Source organism: Camelus dromedarius, chromosome 17 (assembly GCF_036321535.1).
Source record: "Camelus dromedarius isolate mCamDro1 chromosome 17, mCamDro1.pat, whole genome shotgun sequence".
In the NCBI taxonomy this organism is placed as follows: domain Eukaryota; kingdom Metazoa; phylum Chordata; class Mammalia; order Artiodactyla; family Camelidae; genus Camelus; species Camelus dromedarius.
The window spans coordinates 14,311,189-14,331,494 of NC_087452.1; positions in this window are offsets into that span (position 1 = coordinate 14,311,189).

The following is a 20,306-nucleotide window of genomic DNA, read 5'->3' on the forward strand; positions in this document are numbered from 1 at the left end:
TAAGCTTCACCCACTCAGATTGTAGGAACAATTATTTTTCTCTCTTTGGAATTTAGGTTGCTCCCCATACAGCCCAGGGGTGATTGATAGGTGTGATATGTGTTTATGGTACATCGTTTGAATCTTGAGTCTGTAAGTCTCCTTGTTTATCTCTTCTTTCTCATCGACCTGTGGTTTAGAGCTTTCATTAGAAGGGTCAAATGAAATGAACAACCTAGAGAATTCCCTTGGACTCACTTTCCTGTCTTCCAGAGAAGGATTGCTCGACTGTACTTAGGATATGATTGGCTTTCTAGAAACGGAGGATGTGGTGATATCAAGCCTCCACTTTTCATACTCTCTCTTTAACTTCTTTTCATCTCCAGTATGTCCTATCAGGCACAAGACTCCCCAGTCACTCATCAGTACCTGTTCTCAGGGTTGACGCCTATCACAGTCACACCAAAAGTTCACTGAAGTCAAGATGTAAACTCTTCCAAGGCTATTGAAATTTTAAGTCTTCTCTTCAAAGTAAAAATGAAAAATTTTGCCCCTCTCATGGGAATTTCCAGATTATGTGCTCCATAATGACATGGTAGTGTCATTAAACTTACATTTCAGGCACCAGAGAAGGGCCACAGAACTGCCTGTAGAAAAGTTGAAATCCTCTCTCCTTCCTACTTGTCCTGGTTAAAAAAAAAAAAAAAAAGGGGGAACATTGAAGGTTCATTCTTTGATATTCTCAAAGTACATCTCTTTGTGAAAAATGAATAATATTTCCAGCTATAGAGACTTAAATCTGCCTGTTTACAAGTTTTGAATGATCAACTGTAACAAAGAGATTCTGTATGCACAAAACATCTTGTTTGTGTAATTATTATAATATAAAGGCGATACTTCAAGTATATTAGTACAGATGGATTTATTTTTAGAATAAATAATACTTGACCACTTGAGGGAAAAAAACAAGTTGAGATTTCTACTTCACGAAGTGTATCTAAGTGCCAAATGGAAAAAATACTAAATCATTAAATATATACTTTAACTATGTAGTATTTAATAATACATGAATAAGGAGAGAAATGTATGTAAATAGGTAACAGATATATGGAAAGAGTTTTTCCTAAGTAGAAAGACAAAAAAAGAAAAAGTTATATATATAACTATATAAAATATATATGTATCTTAGTAAAGGTTAACATCTTTTAATATGATAAATATTAGACAAAACCAGAAAAACTTTGGCATATATATTGTACAATAAAGTTAATATCTGTAATGTATAAAGAATTCTTAGTAATAATAACAAATGACTCTTGAAAAATGAGCCAAAGACATGAATAGAATATTTTCACAGGACTAATAAATGTAAAAGTAACAAGGCCAACTCCACTACTGTTCTGAGAAATATAAACTAAAAGAGAAAAATGCAGTGTTTTGCCTGTCAAGTTGGCAAGCTCTTTCCATCACCTGGTGCTTAACTAAAGAAAAAGATGGTCTATTTCAACCCAGTTGGAAAAACTCACTGGGTTTGAACTTCTAAAAAGATGACATGTTAAGACTTTCTTCAGCATACTTCCTAACGGAAGAGATTTTTAAGAACAGCTGTGTGTGTGTGTGTGTATAAATAAATAAATATATAAATATAAACATATATATATAAATATACGTATTTTACAGTTTTATTTCTTTTTTCCAACCTGTATATTTTTAACTACTCCATTAAGGTATTATTAGTATACAAAAAGATGTACCTATTTAATGTAGATAACTTGTTGAGTACTTTTAATAAAAGTTTTCAAGCATAAAAAATACAGAGATGAATACAGCGAATCTCTCTATATTCAATTAACTATATTCAACATTTATCAAGATTCGAAAGCAATTTTGATCAAAAACATTTTTTAAAAATTTTATGACCTAATCTTGGATATGACACAAGTGTATGGTACGTATCAAAAGACTTATAATGTTCAAAAATTGAACCCTGCACTTCAGCCTGTAAGGTATTCTAAAACAGTAACCTAGGATTTGAATATGACTTATTTTTCAAATGTTAAGATCAACAGAAAATGGCATACAAATGTACTTTTGTTAAATGAACCTTTATACGAGTTATGAAATCAGGCAGAAAAGTTACTCTGCTTAAATGATTTGGATTCAGTCCAGATCATTAGACTCCGTAAGCCCTGCTCTTTTCACAACTTCTAGAAATTAACAGGTCTCAATCTCATAGATGAGTCAGACACAGCGCTCAGTGATTTAACACAAACACTTGCATCCTTATGAAAGCTCTAAACTTGATCCTGTGGTCACTCCCCTTCTCCAGATGAGGATGAGTTAGTGGAAAATATTAACACATCGAGGTCACGTTAGCATCTGGGCTTCAAGGATCCAGAGCTTCCGTGTTAAAGCACTAAACAGTGACTACAATGCTAAAATTGGAAAATGGAACCACTTTAAAAAATGAGTCAATAACAGTTGAGTCCAAACTGATGAGTCCTAAAAACATACCCAATACTTATTTTTCTTTGTTTTTTAAATTAATGTATTCATTTTTCTTTCTAATTTGACTTTCATATTTTTCTGGTAAAGCAGATGCCTTAGATATGTTTGCAAAGAGCCTAGTGTGTAATAAAGCTAATATTTCAGCTCTTGGGTAGAACCAAAGTCTCCTACCAGACTTTTCCTTGTTGTTGTTTATATATTTTTATAGTAAAATAAAATACATTTACAGAAAATTCACACAAAGCAAGTGTATGCCTTGATGAAGTATTTGATGGCAACTACCACCAGGCTAAGAAATAGAACTTTGCCATCAACCCCAGTTCCTTCCCTGTACTTCTTCCCAATCACAACTCCTTGCCTCTCTCATAAGTAGCCATTACCTTGACTTCACAGTAAACATTTTTAATGGTTTTTTTTAATCACTCAGATGGGCAGCCTAGACACTTCAGTTAGTCTTGCCTCTTTATTTTAATACCATAAGTCTCTCTTAATCTATGGGTTCTCTCTCTGTCCTCCTTCTCCCTTACATTTTATCAGCACAGTATTATTTTTAAAGCCATCCTTTACAGGTAGTGACATGCTTTTCCTGCTAATAAATTCAGCCACTAAACAAGACTAGTGACCTGTTTTCTAAGATGCTGAATCACTCTTTCAACCTCCACAAATGATTCTTCAGGGTTTCCCAATGTGAATATTCCTCACTGTTTATTTTCATTCTACTTCAAGGAAGGAAATTGTTTAGAAATTAAAGTTTGTTTTAAGAAATAAAATTGAATAGGTAAAGTGGGGCTTTCTGGGGTCTGCTTGTAGCAGGTAGCGAAAGTCCACTCAGGTTAGCTGAAAGACAAAAGACAAAGGGTATAGGTTACAGTGACAGAAAAGTATTGCTGGGTATCAAAGTTTTGACTTATAGGCTGTCAGCGATAGGGTACTCTAAGGCCGTGTGTCAGAAATTACTGTGCATTTAAATAAATCATCTGAGGATTTTCTGGAAGTTCAGACTTTGATTTACGGTAGGGTAAGAGATTGTGGGTTTCTAATGATCTCTCAAATGAAGTCAATATCCTGGTCCATGGAACACTCCAGCAGCAGGAGCCCACTCACCAAGTATGGCCAGCTGGGTGCTGTCATGCTTATTAGCATGGAAGCTGCTACTGTACTCATGTGTCCAGGTAGAGGGAAATGAAGTCTGTATGCAGGTGAGCTGGCATGTGCATAACATACCAGGTACCCACTGCAGGACACCAAGACGGAAGCCCCAAAGATGCTTTGTTTCTGTTGAGCACAGGGAAATGGGCTTTCAGACCTCAGAAGAAATCATACCTGGAAATTATCAGCTTTTCCCTCCCGACTCCACATAGTGTCTTTCCTATATCCCTGTTCACCCTCTTCATCCCTAAATCTGCTCTGCCATTGTCTGAAATGTAGTTCATAATTGCCATTAGACTCTGCCTTGAGGGAACAGATAAATCTATTCTATGGCTTTCCCTGTAAATAGAATTATCATTCCTTAAATTTTGTGGATGAGGTAGAAAGTTAAAAGCATAGAGCATGCTGGGCTGTCTTGGGTTTATTATTTAATCTTAACTTGGTCTCCTAATTAAGCATGTATTGTTAAATGAAGTAACACCCAGGCTTAGAAATTACCAAGCAGGTGTTTAAAAGACATCAGTAAGCATTTCTGCAATAGTCTAATTATTGTTCTAATATATTTCCCACTGCACAGTCATCATTATTTCTTCTTCATTAGTTGCTGCTGTGTTGTATAATGCATCTTATAAAAATGTTTCAAACAAGTTTCAGAAAATATGACTACACCCAAGGAGGAAATGCTACAAATGTGTGTTCTTGTAAACACATAAATAAAATATATATATATTTTAAAAAGCTTATAATCTAGGCATAGTTACTTGTATATGATAAAATACACTTGTTAAATATTTATATTTGTGCAAGTCTATTTACTCTGTATTGCAAAACAGTACTTTATAGAATTAGGAGAATGAGCCATAGTCCTTGTCATTTTTACGTCAGAAACGACTGAGCAATTAAATGAGGTATTATCCTCTCTCTCTCTCCATCTTGCCCCGCTTCCTCCCAAACACACACCACCACACACCACCACCACATACACTGTCCTGGGTAAAAATTCAGCCATAATTAGCTATCCTCTAGCACATGTATTCTTTTTTTAAATGAGATACAAATTGCATCATGTAAGTTTAAGGGGTAGAATGTGATAATTCAATACACATACATTGCAAAATGATTACCACCGTAAGCTCAGTTAACACTTCCATCACCTCACATGATTACCATATATATAGGTTACATAGTATGTTTGTGTGTGTGTGGTGAGAACATTTAATGTTTACTTTTTTAGCAATATTCAAGAGTATAATACAGCATTGTTAACTGCTGTACCTTATATGCCTTGAGCTTAGTCCTCTTACAACTAGAAACTTACACTCTTTGACCAACATCTCTCAATTTCATTGCCTCCTCAGTCCCTGGCAACCTTCTTTGTACTCTGTTTCTACATATAAGTGAGATCACAGAATATTTGTCTTTCTTTGACTGATTTCACTTAGCATAATGCCTTCAAGGTCCATCCATCTGTGTTGTCACAAATAACAAAATTTCATTCTTTTTTATGGGTCAATAATATCTCATTGTCTACATACACATGTTTTTTTTTTTAATCCATTCATCCTTCGTTGGTCACTTAGATTGCTTCCATGTCTTGGATATTGTGAATAACACTGCAATGAACATGGGGGCTAGCTAGCGTATGTATTTTTAATGGAGATGGTGAAGATACTGCATTCAAAAGGACAATCTCACCTTAGGGAGAAATTAAATTGAAGTCAATTAAGTTAATCAATTTTAAATAAATTTAAATGTGATAAAATTTTTCTCTTGAAGTGGAGGGGGGAGTTGATAGTGAAAAAGATTTAGAAACACTGCTCTAGTAGATAATAGGTTTAAAGAGCTGAAATTGTGAGTTAAAATTGCAAATTGCAAATTTAGAAAGTTATTTGTTAGGTACCTGTCAAGTCTGGAGTAGTGTATTGAGTACGTGGGGAAGTCTTAAAGAGAATAGACTTGTCCTTCTAAATTATTTAGCATGCTTTGATTTTTCCTTATATAACTTTAATAAAAATTGGTTAAAAATAAGGACATTTATTACCACATCTCCAGTGATATGTCCAGTGATATGTCAGCTCCAAGTAAAACAGTTTCAGTAGATCAATAGCATCATCAAGGACCTAGGTTGTTCCATCTTTCTTTTCTTTCATGAGGCTTATCACTCTAATCCTGTAAACTCTGTTCTGTAATACAGATTAAGTTAATTGTAAACACATGAATAATCACAAGTTTATTTATCATAGTCAAATGAAGTTTGTGAGTTTTGGCTTTCACTGATCTCATATTTGCTGCTGCTGCCCAGATACTGGGGTAGAGAAAGGAAACCTGTACCTTTCCTAGTGCCTCTTTTTGAGCAGAGAAAAACCTTTCCCCAAGCCCCACTAGCCCCTCCCCACATGTTACCTTAGTCAAAAGTGGGATCACCAGTATTTTTCTGCATCAATCATTATCAAAGAGAATGAAGTTTCCACAACTGAATTAAACAAATCATGTCAGGGATGCTCTCTGTTTTAATAGCTTTTAACTTTGTGGTTATATACCTAGTGAGATGACTTGACGGGTTTATGTACAAAAATTATAGAAGGAAAAATATTTGGGATTTTATCAAATAAATTATGTAACACATGGCTTATATTTGTCATCCAAAGAAGTAGTAATCAATAAAAATAGAAAATGTTTTAGATGACTCATAGGGAACATGTATGAAATGATCAGATTATATAATAAGAATAAAAAGCACCTGAATATTGTATTTTTTATTTTTTAGTTTGCCCTTCGCTCACTCATGAAATGAAGTGCTTTAATAGATGCTCAGACTCATACTGTTAATGATTTTATGTTTTTTTAAAGTATTTTATTCCAGTTTTTTACTTAGCTTATTTTGAAAAAAAATTTGCAATAAATTGTTGACATAAAGACAAAATCAAGGGAACAGAACAATGAACAAAGCTCATTTAGAGAAAGAAAGGAAATTAATTTTATTGGAAACCTGGGGTTATTTTTTCAGGAGCTAAAGTTTTATTTTTCAACTTCCTTGTAACTGATTTTAGCAGTGTCTAACAGTGGAATCATAGATGGTCCTGTGAGGTGAAAATTCCAAAATTAGTGGATTTTTAAACTGGAAACAGTAGAAACTTCAAAATTGTTGAGTTTTCAAGGATGGCCAAAAGCTTGTCATTTTTTAAAAAATAATTTTTAATATATTACAACATACATAAGATAAAGTACACAGATTATCTCCTGCAGTTCAGTTTATTTTCCATAAAATGAGCCCAGCCATGTAACAAGCACCTAGAATATATCATCAGCTGCTAGTGACCTTGACACTCTGCTAGTCACAATGCTAATTACCCTTCTAACCTCCAACACCATAGATGATCTTTGTGTTTTGAACTTTGCATAAACAAAATTTGGTATCATATACTCTTTTGTTTCTGGCCTCTTTGATTTAGTATTATGTTTATGAGTTTCATCCTCGCACATTATTTAGTTTGCTTGTTCTCACTACTGTATAGTATTACATAAATGTGATGCATAATAAAACAGGTAAAGTATTATTTATTTAATGATGGGGAGTATTTGGGTTTTCAGTTTTTTGACTGTTCTGAAAAATGCTGCTATGAGTAATCTTGCACATATCTTTTGGAGAACATATGGACACATTTGCTTAGGTATGACCCTAGGTATGGATTCCTAGGTAGAAAGGAGGACATATATTCATCTCTCATTGATACTGTCAAGCAGTTTTCCTGAGTGGTTGAACAAATTTACAATCTAAACAATTTACAGTGAGAGATCCAGTTGCTCTGCATCCTCACCAACATTTGGTTTTGTCAGAGTTTTGCATTTTAGCCATTAGTCTCTCATCGTGGTTTTAATTTGTACTACCCTGATGGCTAATGAAGTTGAGTCTTGTTGCAGAGGTGTGTTGGCTATTTTCATACCCTCTTTTGTGAAGTGCCTGCTCAAGTCTTGGGTGACAATGAGTTTACATTTCATATCCTCAAAATAAACCCTTGTTTGCTCCTCTCTTGTGCCCTATCATTGAATGTATTTGTGAGATTTTGCTAGGATTCATTTGGAAAGAGGTCTAGATTAGACAGGCGATTTCTGCTCTTGGGTGGGTGAGAGAAGATGTCATGCGTTTGCAAATGTTAATATGGATTGTTAAAAAGAAAGAAGGAAAAAAATAATAATAAAAAAATACTTCCCATTGAAAGATTATTTAAAATTTTTAGAAAAGCATATTCAGTGATACTAAAAAGTTGAGATGATTTTAAAATTGGCCTCCTCGTGTTGCTTAAAAAGTGCTTTTTTGGCAGCCAATAGGACTGTGATTGCCCTTCCGTAATATTTTAATAGAAATATGCTGTCATAAAAGTATAGGGTAGAAACCGTGTCTTATTCATGTTTTTCCTACTCCCTGGTGTAGCATCTGGAAAATTTGTGGGTCCTCAGATATTTTTTGAATGAGTAAAATGCAGCAACAAGATATGGAATATTAAGGTCAGTTTACCTCCTGGGTAGAGAGTTTTAAATGACCAGAACAGTTCTGCCAATTTCTGTCAGTTTGTTGATGTGTAACCTTTGGCCTTAACCTTAGCACCTTTTCAAAATGCATGACTCAGTTTTAATGCTAGAACGCTAAATGAGAATTATTATTCCAACAAATAATAATACACACTCAATTCTGAAGAAGAACTTTAAAAAGCATTCCCTGAAATGATGGTTGTCACATTAAAGTTATGAAGACAAATACCCAACCCATACATAAAACCTAAAATGTCCAGTAAGAAACTTTCATAAACCTCAGCCAACCTGCCTCCTCTCTTGAATTTCTCAGCTACACCTCTTTATTTCCTAATATAGATACTTTGGAATCAGTCTCTTGTCCTGTAATTCCTTTTCAACTTCACATTTAAGTAGCCACCAATTTCTTTCACGAAATTTCTTTCAAGTGTGTCCACTGTTTTCTGACCTAACGTCACTGTGTTCATTCATGGCTTTTTTCCACCTTACATAGATTTACACAAGTTCATTGTCATTTATTCTTAACATTGCTTTGTCCCTTCAGTGGGTTTTCCATAATATTGTTAAGAATAGTATTATATTATTAGAAGAACCTAGAGGTGCTTCTGTTGTACACAGGCTGTGCTGGCACGGCCCAGGCCTGAGACCTAGTGGCTGATGACATTGTTTCTGTTCATCATGATGCATGAAGCTGTTGGGACCTCAGATCACCCAATACATCCTGTATTTCCTTATTATCAGCTGACAGCATTCTCCATGCACTGCAGCACACCCTCTTCCCTGCCCACTGGCCTTCCCTTCTCCTCTTCTACTGCTCTCCCCATGCTCAGTCTCCATCTGCATTGAGCTTCTTGTGAGTCCTTTCCAAGCCAGTTACTCTATTATTCATTTGCTCTTGTTCCTAATATTCCCTTGGATATTGACATGGCTCCCTTCTGCATTATTTCCCAGTTTCTGCTGAAGTGTTACCTGGTCTAAAAGGCCTTCTCAAATGATCCCATATTAAACAGATCTCTGCATTCACTTTTTATTCTTATCTGTTATCAGCAAGCATCTGATATATCATGTGATTGTTTTCTCCTTTTTCCCATTAAAATAGAAGTTGAATGAGAGCAGGGTTTGTTATGTGCACTGCTGTATTTCTAGCATTTTTAAAAGGTCTGATCACATAGTAGTTATTCAACACATGTTTATCAGGTGAATGAACCAATGAATTTATTGGCCCTGATGGTGAAGATGAGATGCTCATTACAGTATTGATTACATGTTGGTAAGGTGATGAATGGCAGAATAAAGGAACGGAGTCCTCATATTTTAACTAGGTATTTAATAGTGTCTCACATCGATAAATCTAGAAATATCATTGTAAGTGTACTATTCAGGATTTGGTAGTAATCATTAAAATACCTAATATCAAATGTTTAGAAGTGGTTGATTTTGTGGTTGGAGATAGGGTGGAGAATGTGGTAGAGCTGGACACCTCAGCTTCATTTTTAATACTTTGATTTCTTAACATGTGAGTTGTTTTCACATGATTTTTTAAAGAATGTTCTCCAGAATTCATATACCCGCTTTTTCTCTTCTTAACACCTTGACCTACTTGCAAAAATAATATATAAGAAATATGGGGAAGGCAAAGACATTACCTAAAATATCCAAAAGACCCTATGTTAACAAAAGGGAGACTATAAAATCCTTAAAGGAAAAAAGGGAAATTTTGATGTAACTGAGTATCTTTCATATTAACTTTTGCAAAGTGCACTCCAAGAGAGAATAAATGAACACAGATATTCACACTAAATTGGTAAAGTAGTTTTGACTTACCCACTGTAAGGCTTTGGCATTGAAGTTGAGTGCCTGGCATAGATCCATCTATAATTCAGTTTTTGAATCTCTTCCTTTATAAGCCTCCACTCTGTCTATAAAGCAGTTTACAAGGATAACTTTTAAATAATCCCAGTTATTTTCAATTATCCCCAGACATAATCTTGTCAATGTATATTAACAATTCATAAAGCTGTAGCTATGGTGAAAAAAAAAAACAAGTTACATAGGAATATAAACTGAGGTTCATGAAAGCAGGAACTTGAAGACAGGGTCTAGTCTAGTACCAGTGGTGCAGAAGATAATAAAGCAATTTAGTAGATGAGGCATGACAGTCTGTCTTATGAAATTGTTTGGAATGGATCTCTGGGTTTGACAAGTTGTTAAAAATAGGCAGGGGAACAATGGAGCTAATATTCGGTCTTGAGGGTCATCATTCCAGGAAGCTAAGTCGATAAGTAAAAGCATGACACCATATAGAAATGTCACTCAGTGAAAACTAGAACTGAAATAGCCATTCATTTTGACATATGTTAGACACTAAAGAGTAACACTTGTTTGTTCAGTGTGCAACACGTTATTGAATGATGTCAAACAGTATAATATCAGAGTCGAATGCCAGCAAACCTCTTGACAGACTTTTGATTATCAGGGAAGGAATTCAAGTACGTTTATGTGGTGTAGTACATCTTTTTAAAAAAGAGCCACATTAACTTGAAACCAAAATAATATTGTGCTGTGGGGCAGTAGGAAAACAGTGCAGAAAAATGAGTGTTCCATATTGAGAATTAGCTCCCATAATAAACATATTTGAGAGGAAGGTTTAACTGGTTGGATATGCAAAACTATGACTTCTTACCCTCTGTCTCTCAAAATGTCAGAAGTGTCAAAACATTCTTAATGGGAACATTGTGACATGTAGACAGTCTCATATAGGTGATAATAGTTTAATGCGTGGACATTATTTTTGAGTTGACATTTTGGGCATCCCATATACAATTAGTTGTGTATGAGTTTCAGTTTGTGCTTATCTTGGATGTTGTTGACTCTGTAAAGGAAGCTGATTGACCTATTTATCAACTAAGTGTAGGAAAGCTATTATGCTTTATGACCTCTGAAGTGATGTCCATCCATGTTAATGAACCATGAAGGAAGGTTTAAAAACCCATTAAAGTTTCAGTGTATTGCATACCTGATGACTCCTGAATGACAAGGGCTATTCTGTAATAAATGACTAAGACCCCAGATATTGAAAATTCCTGTCTACAGGCCAAAATAGCTTGAAGATAAACTTTAGCTGTCATAAACAACCAGGTTAACATCTGAAGCTCATTATTTTATGCGAACTACTCTTACCAAATATTTAGAACTGCATGTTTTTAGATTTATAGATTACCCAGTTCAAGCCCATTCATTTTACCAAATTAAAACTCAGTAGAGTATGAGTAACTTTCTAAAGGTGGGACAGACACCCACCCCACAACCCTGCTCGAAACACCTCTCTCCTAGGGAGAGGTGAACATTACGTCATATCTTCTTTTCCTTACCCACCTTCTCTCAAGCCTCAGATGAAGCTGAGGCCTTCAATAGTCTTGGCCCCTTGGAACTCGTGTTGAGCTTTCTCTCTGCCATTAGTTATTTTACCTTCAGGATCTTTGATGAAACCTGAAGGTGCAGAGTGTAGTGATGAAGGAAGATTAGCATCGAGTTCTTAGCTAGGGTGTCCCCTACCCTTTATGAGAATTTTAGCAAGGTGAAAGTAACCCATGGTTCTGCTGCCCTCGTGGGAAGACTCACCTGGTATGTTCATTGCCTCTTTCAACCTAGAGAACATGTGTTTTGTTTTGTTTTGTTTTCAGCACAAAAGAGGCATGCTTTTGCATTGAAAAATCAAGAAAAGTATAAAAACGCAAAATCAAGAATATCATTTCCTCTTAGAGAAAAGATGTAGGATAATGTCCCAGGCCTTGACTTCCCACTCCCAACCCCTAGAGTTGGCACTAACACTCAGATTCCTACTCTGAGACCTGGTCCCCTTGGTTACCATGCATTGCACCAGGATAGATATGTGACCCATAGTAGACCAATGAGATGCTCATATTATTTTGAATTCAGGGGTACTAGTCAGCCATCCCTAGTTGCTTGAAGTGAGAATATGTGAACTTGGATAAGGTGGGGTGTTCAGCTTCTGCCATGTGCACACAGAAGCAAAGAAAGCCAGTCTAAAGAGGAAAATAAAACAGATGTTCAACGGAGCAGAAGATATTGACCAGGAAGTCTTGAGGAAAAAGAGAGATTCCAAGCAAGCCATTGCCTTGTTTTGCAACAGTTCTCCAGTGCTCAAATCCTATCTCTCCTGAAGCCCAACTGTACTTCTACCCTTGGTTTCATTTAGACGCCCCTGGATCCTTATGATAAATTCACCTTTTTCACTTAAGCTAGATCCAGTAGTTTTCTACTCCTTGCAATCACAACAGCCTTTGCAGAGAAATTCCCAGGATCCTTTTATTCGGTGATAACTGAAAATTTCCCTGTGTATATATTAAGATAGAACTAAAGAGTCACATTATACACAATGTTTAGTGTCTTGCTTTGTTTTGTATATTGTAGACATTTTTCATTTTGTTATATATTATTCTGTGAAAACATTTTTAATGGCTTCTAAGTATTGCATTGTGTAATGAAGCAATAATTGATTTACCCAATTCTCCTTTGGACATTCAGTTGCATTCCAATGTTTTACTATTCTAAGTTACATTGAAATGTAACAAATTGATCACATTCAGCCATCTAGAAAATATTCCTAGAATTAACCTTGCTCTTTTAAACAGTACAAGAACTTTTAAACCTTTGTGACACACTGTCACATGCTTTAGAAAAGTAGAATCTAGACACTGTTTTTGTTTGTTGGAGAGGGGACCTGATATGAGAGAGGTCAGTAATAAACTCTAAATATGTGAAACAGATTCAGTTTGAGCTTACAGATTTTTAAAAAACCCTCAGTATGAAAACTGAAATAATATGAATATAATCAAGATATATCGATAGGTAGGACAAGGGCTGGCAGTAGAAAAAAAAGATGTTGGTTTAACTCAGATGACTTAGATTTGAATCCAGCCCAGCAAATTAATGCTATACCTCTGCCTATTGACTTGAAAATGGGATTGGATTATGCCTACCTGAAAAAGTCCTTGTGGAGATTTAGTGAGAAAATTATGCAATAAGCCTAGAACAGAGACTGGCCCATTGTCAAAGTTCAATTGTAGAAGAATTTACATTTGTATGTATTATTGATAGTTATTTTATTTAGGGATTTAAATCTTCTTTAATAATTCTTGTGTTTTAGAACTCAACTTGTTACTTATATTCTAGTTAAATTTCATCCCTAGATTTAATTAAACAACAATTTTGCTAAAGATAAAAAAATTAAGAGGCTTAATAGAGACCCTCTCCAGAGAATCAAGATTGTAGTGGAAGTGGAGGCCTTCAGCTAGCTGATTTGGGCTTGGTTTTAAGTGAAGACCTTTTGTGAATTTAATTTCTGAGCAGTGTCAGGCATCATTTACTGAGCGTTCACTCTATTAAAATTGTATTAGTTATGAGGCTTATGAGCAAGTGTCTGACTTAGTTTTGCTACATTAGTTACTTTATCACACAATGGTTTTGTTGTCCATATGTCTATATATTCCCCTCAAATTTTTGCTAAATTTCAGTGATTTGCTTTCAGTGGTAATAAATTATTACAGTAACCCTGAAAATTCATCTTCTAGGGTTTATATTTGTAGTGGCAAGAATAAAAGTATTTCTTAGAAGTCTCAGAAGGGTGTTACTTATTGGGTTACATGCACATACTTAGACAGTTGCCAAGGCTAAGAAAATGTGATGCTCTGATTGGCTTAGGCCAGACTCACGTGATCTATGCTTGCGCTAAGTGAGGAAAGAGTTGGATACTGAGAGAAAAATCTAGGTACACTTACCAGAAGAAAATTGCATTAAAGCTGGAAAGGAGAAGCATATGCCCATTAGCTTGTACTACTTGGAATCCCAGAATTGCCCTGATTTATCTTTGTGTGGAGAAGTCATTCTTCTTTTGATTATGTGAATCATCCTATTTTCTTCCAATTTATGTATATGTGTGTGTGTATACATGTCCATGCACCTGTTGGCTGGAGTCTCCTGTTGTTTGCAGTCAAGTAAGTCACATGAATTTGTTTTCCTTCCAGTGACTGTTTATTCCTCAGTTCTTCCTGTATGATCAGCAACCCTTGTTTTTGCTCTTCTACATTTAAGTCAAAAACCAAAGGCAACAGAAAGGTCTGATAAAATACACAGGGATCCATCAAAATGACCTGGTTTTACTGTATATGTATTTTTTCCTAAATTTCAGATTCATTGTTCAAAAATACAAGGACCTATCTAGGGCATCTCTGATGTCTCAGGTGTAAATTTAGATTTTTAAATTTTGGAGCACGTGATGCTTTTCTTTCAGGTCATTGTCAATACACCATTCAGACTTTGAAAATCAAGTACAACATATTTAAAACTCGGTATGAAGTTGTTGATTTAAATCCTATTTAAAAAAAAATAAAGATGACACAAACCAAAATTCTCAGCTATAAAAGGAAAAGTTCTATCTTATGACTTCTAAAATTCTACTTCAGATACTAACTTAAAAATGCACTCATCAGAAAATAACACTACCACCTAGTGTGAAATACAGTTATGGTTTGGGGCCAGTTTTACTCTATGAAGTTTTAAGGTTTACAGCCTTCCTAGTGTGTGGCCATTTCTCCTGAGAATCAGTTATCACATGCCTGTTCAGCTTATTTTGAAATAATAATTAAACAGGCATTTTTCCCTTGAAAGACAAATTTGACCCCCCCCCCCCAACCATGATTTTGAAATACCCCTTTCCCTGGGTGGAGTTGTTTAACTAGAAAAACCAGTACCAGCAGTATAATCCTTAGAATCTAATAGAGATTCCATCAGTATAAAATTGTCATCCTTAGGCAGAAAGAGAGCCAATTCAGTTATGATGTTGGTTGAAAAATTGAAAGGCTTTTTACCTTGAGGGTGGAAAAGTTGTAGTACATATTAAAATGGTTAGTACAAAATTCGTGCATCTAGGCTAACAAATGCTAATATGTTCTTTTGTTACCCTCTAATTTATATGATTCATGTAAGCCTCCAGCCAGCGAAACTTGTACTAAATTTCATGTGCATTAAAAAATAGCAAAGCAATGAATTGTGAAGTTATTAACATTCGTGTCTACTTGCATTATTAAGCCGTACACATCAAATCTGGTAGTACAAGGAGAGAGAAATGTCATAATGAAGTACAACAGCATTTAATCAGAAGAATTTTTAAAGGTCATCAAAGCACCATATGATATCCATTCAAGCAGAACTGCAATCTGAAACAAATATCCAGTAGAACCTGTTCGATGTCCTGTTCCTGTTAATGAAGGGATTTACCATTCTAATGTTGGAGATAAAACTGATTCTAGTCCCAAATCATATATGCTTCTCCCTTAATTAATTACAGATTAACAAGGAGATAAGTGAGCACAAACACAAAGGAGATTAGTCTACTTATTTATCTTCTACCAGTGAGTAGGTGACTGGCCAGCCCAACATAAGAGCCCTTTGACTTTTACCATCTAGGGGAACCACAAACTGCACAATTCAACTGATAATTTATTAATATTTTCTAACTTGTAATAATGCTCTATGTGCTTCAGGACAACTATTCACATTTTCATACTTAACAGCTGCAAACATGTGACCTTTCTAAATATTTTACATTACCATTCTATGGAAGGACTAATGTGCTTTCTCACTTTGTTATGAGCCATTAGTGGGGGAACAGAGCAAATACCCCTATAACTCCTGGGCTCTGGATAGTCGTATATCTAATTTTTAATATTTAGAGATTGTGCAGTGGCTTTAAAGGCAGTTATAGTTTGTGCAGTTGTAAAGACCAACAGGAACAGAACATGTTTAAGATGGTTACTGTGGATTTGTGCCTGGAACCACTGTTTACTGCAAGTGTCACTGTTTACTGCAAGTGTCACATTTTATCACTGCCCTTCACACTTGAATTTGACCCCACAGTCATAGCAAAGACAGCCTCCTTCACTCCTTTATAGACTCATGCCTGAATGAGCTATCTTTATTTCTTGAGAGCCCGATAAGTAAATGGGCTCCAGAATTTTCTTATAGATGTTCATTTGGTATACCTGTTTCCTGCACCTCACTGCTCCCATCCCCCCAAAACATTGTCCTGTTTACTGATAAGACTGGCACATGTGTACTTTCTACCCTTTTCCCACATCCAAGCCAGAAAAGTGCAATTCTTAGCTTACTTTACTTAAAGATTATAAAATGTCAACTTAAATAATTGGAGAGCTAAATATATAAAGTTGGGTGTCCAAACCAGTGTTTTTGATGAAATAAGACAATGTTGAATTGTTGAATCCTTTTGATATATGTTTGTTGAATAGCTACTCTCTTCAGTGGTCAGTTCATTATATTATTCGATTTTTTCAAAAATTTTTTTCAAAGTGTAATATACATACAAAAAAGTGTACATATTATAAGTTAAGAACACAATGAGTTTTCTCAAAATAAAAACACCTGTGTGTTCAACACCCATAGTTTTTTTTAAAAAGAACATTTCAGTGTCCTTAAAAGCCTTCTCATTCTCTCTTCTAGTCACCTGGCAGACCAAGGATAAACACTAGTCTAACTGAACAGCTTAGATTGGTTTGCCTCTGTTTCTATTTATATGTGGATTCATACAGTACATACTCTTTTGTGTCTGATTTATTTTACAAACATATGGTGGATTCATCCACATTGTGTGTAGTTGTAGACCATTTATTCTCCTTGCTGTATACCATTCCATTATATGAGTCTACCACAGATTATATATCCATTTAAGTACAGAAAGGCATTTTGCTGTTTTCTAGTATGAAGGTGTTGTGAATGATGTTGCTGTGGACTTTTGACTATCCTTTTATTAAACGTGTTAACATGTGGATATAATGGGTGTAATCCTAAAAGTGGGATTCCTGAGTTGTGGGCTATGTGGTAGATACAAAGCAGAGATAACTTTAACAGAAGCATCTGGGCTAAGTCCCCTTAATGGCAATGTGATGTGTGAACTTATATAAAATGGCAACTGGGAAAATATCAAAGTAGAATGTAGTTACATTGTTTATTTCAATTGTTGGGAAATAGTCTGAGATTCTGGTAAAATTAGGTCTAGAATTAGACTGACTGGGTTCAAATCTTGGCCCTCCAAGTTTAGGAAAGTTATTGATTGCTCTGTGCTTCATTTTCCTTATTTACAAAATGGAAACAATTAGAGTTTACCTGATAAGCATGTTGTGAGGATTAAATAAGATAACATCTGTAAAGTGGTAGGAATAATTCTCGGGTTGTAGTAAGTGCTCAGATGTTGGCCATTATTCTTATTATAAATGTGAATTCCAAAAGGTTATTTCTCAGAACTTCAGACTCAAACAATACAAAACAAAAAAATTTAGTTATAATATAACTCATAATTATGGTGTGATATAATCTAATTACCAAATTCTCTAAGAATTATGTTATATCTGAGAAATGGTAGAATTACAGGTGAGTTAATCAAATTTCAGATGAGGAAGTAAAATCATATCTTTTGTTTCTGGATTAAATCTCCTTAGTATGTTCTACCTAAGTGACCTTATATATGCATCTTGGAAATCTCCTCTTCAGTGAATCCCTTGTTAAACCCTAGGCCCCCATCCCCACTTCCACTTCTTCTTTCTACATAATCTCTAACTTGTATCCAGTCTGTTGTTATTCTTATCTCACTTTATTGCAATTATTTATAGTTTTATTTGCTTCCTGTTTTAAGCTGTGATCAGCTAGAGTGTAGTATCCCTGTGTTCAAAATAGAGTAGGTATTTAATAAGTTTGAACTGAATTAAAAAGGTAACAAAACTTTTCAATATCCAGTAGCATGATCTTTTTCTACATTATGTTACTGGTGAAATTCTTGATTCCAGTTTTACCACTGAATTATCACCGTTAAGGAATTGAAGTCTTTCTCCCAAAAATTTTAAATATATTTGATAAAAATTATACAATTAGTGGTTGATTATAGTTGAAATAATGCTGTGTAGTTTAGCTGTATATAATATATATTATGAGTTAGAGCTGTATAGATTATAGAAAGAACCTATAATGATAAAGTGAAAAATGCATTTCAGCATACAGACAATTGCCTTAAAATTGAATATCTAGGATGTAATTTATTTATAACCATTTCTGATTGACTGTATGCGACCGAAAATAATCTTAATTTGAATGGAATTTGGGGAATAAATTTATATACGTTAGTGTTTTTGCTTGTTGATTGGTTTTGCTTTTTATATCACTTTATTTCAACCTGAGCACGTTAATATAAAACTAACTGGTGAACTGTTTTCCTTGCTAATTCTGAATTACTATAAATGTACAAGTTTCACTAGCAGTTCAGCACTTAACTAGATTAATCATCTCTGACACATAGTAGATTTCATGTAATGAAAATACCTAAAACAATTAGTGCAGTACACTAAACTGATCAAAAGAAAATACAATTTAAGAAATAAACCTGAAAGATTGTTACTAAGATATTACAACAGTTAAATTGCAAGTTACTGGCACATTTTTTGTTGTGGTTCTAACTAGTGTAGGATCAACCGGAATCCTCTTCCTTTCAAAGGGGGAGAGGTGGAAAAAATTAGCTGTTTTATTACTGTGCACTTTGTATACTTTTAAGCAACTCTTAAATATTCCTAAAAAGCAACAAACACATATGAAGACTGCTATGCAGTTCCCTATACAGTATAGCTGAAGACTGAGTTTAAAATGACCAAGCTTGGATATACATGATTGTTAGTACATCACCTATAGTATTATGTCTGAAGGAACCAAAATTCCCCCTCTGCTCACAAAACAATAAAACTTATGTAATGGCCAGCAGTCATTAGACAGAAATGCCTGTTACCTGATTTATTTGACTCTTGTTGCAGACCTCACAAGTTTGAAGGGAGCATTATCCATTAAGATGCATTGATCAATCTTCATATTCCTACAGCATGGGGTTACATGTGATTTTTTTTTTACCCCATTTAAAAAATAACACGACTGGCTATAATTTATGAAAATATGGTGAGATCCAAGATGTCTGAGAAAGGTGGTAAGCCATTACTCAGTAGTGTTTAATTTTTTGAGGTGGGCCTCTGCTGGTGTACCTGCATTTGTACACACTCTAGGCCCCAGAATGAGCAGACTCAGATCTCAGTCACTTTGGGTCAACAGTATTAAAGACAGTGGAACTGGCAGATTCAGCATGTTTGTAGTTGATTTACTCTGGGGCACTCAGTATGGATTAATGACATAATACATCTTTTTGAGACTAACTTTCCTCTGTGAACATACCATCGTGAAATGAGAGGTACAGGCATGAGTAGCAGTGATGAGATGTCTGTCAAATAAGATAAGTTGGTCTGGACTCATGACTGATGAAGAAGTGCTTTGGGGAAGTTGCCTACTTGCTTTCCCTCAACCTTACGCTATAAAATTTTCTTTCAAAACCACCCTTAGATGCTTCTATTAGTTTCTGTTGCATTTATTTAGATATGAAATTTTCTACTGTGTCTGTATAATCTTAGGCAACAAATTCAGAAGGTTGATACTGTAAATATATTTCTATTCATTCTAGGACTCTTAGTTTTAACTCCATGATATTAAAAGAATGAAAAGTATGGATGAAAATTTAGGAAGATAGACACTGAATTTTTGCTTCTGTCTTTTACCAAGTTGTGTGACTTTGAACCGAATCTTGGTTTTCTCATCTACAAAATGGGATTCTGCCACCATATGGTAACTAAGGGTTAATTGTTATAAGGTATAAGGTATCACGTACAGTGCCTAATACATGATAAAGTTTCATTGCTTAAGAGAGACGTTTACCCTTCTCAGTGAAGGGAACAATTTCTCCCACCAACATTCATTCATCTATCATTCCTGAAATAACCTTTCATATTCCGAACACTGAGGTAGCTACCAGATATATATGTGTTGAAGGGATATTGAAAGTGGAAAAACTCTTTTATTATAGACTGTAATATGTTAATTCTCTATAGTCTGTATATCAATTATTGCATAATAAAACAAATTGATTATAAAGTGTGTATTTATAGAAGGGCTTGAGGCCAGATAGTTGGAAGTTAAAAAACGACCTATGACCTACTCCTGTCCCTCAAAGAACTTAAGACTAC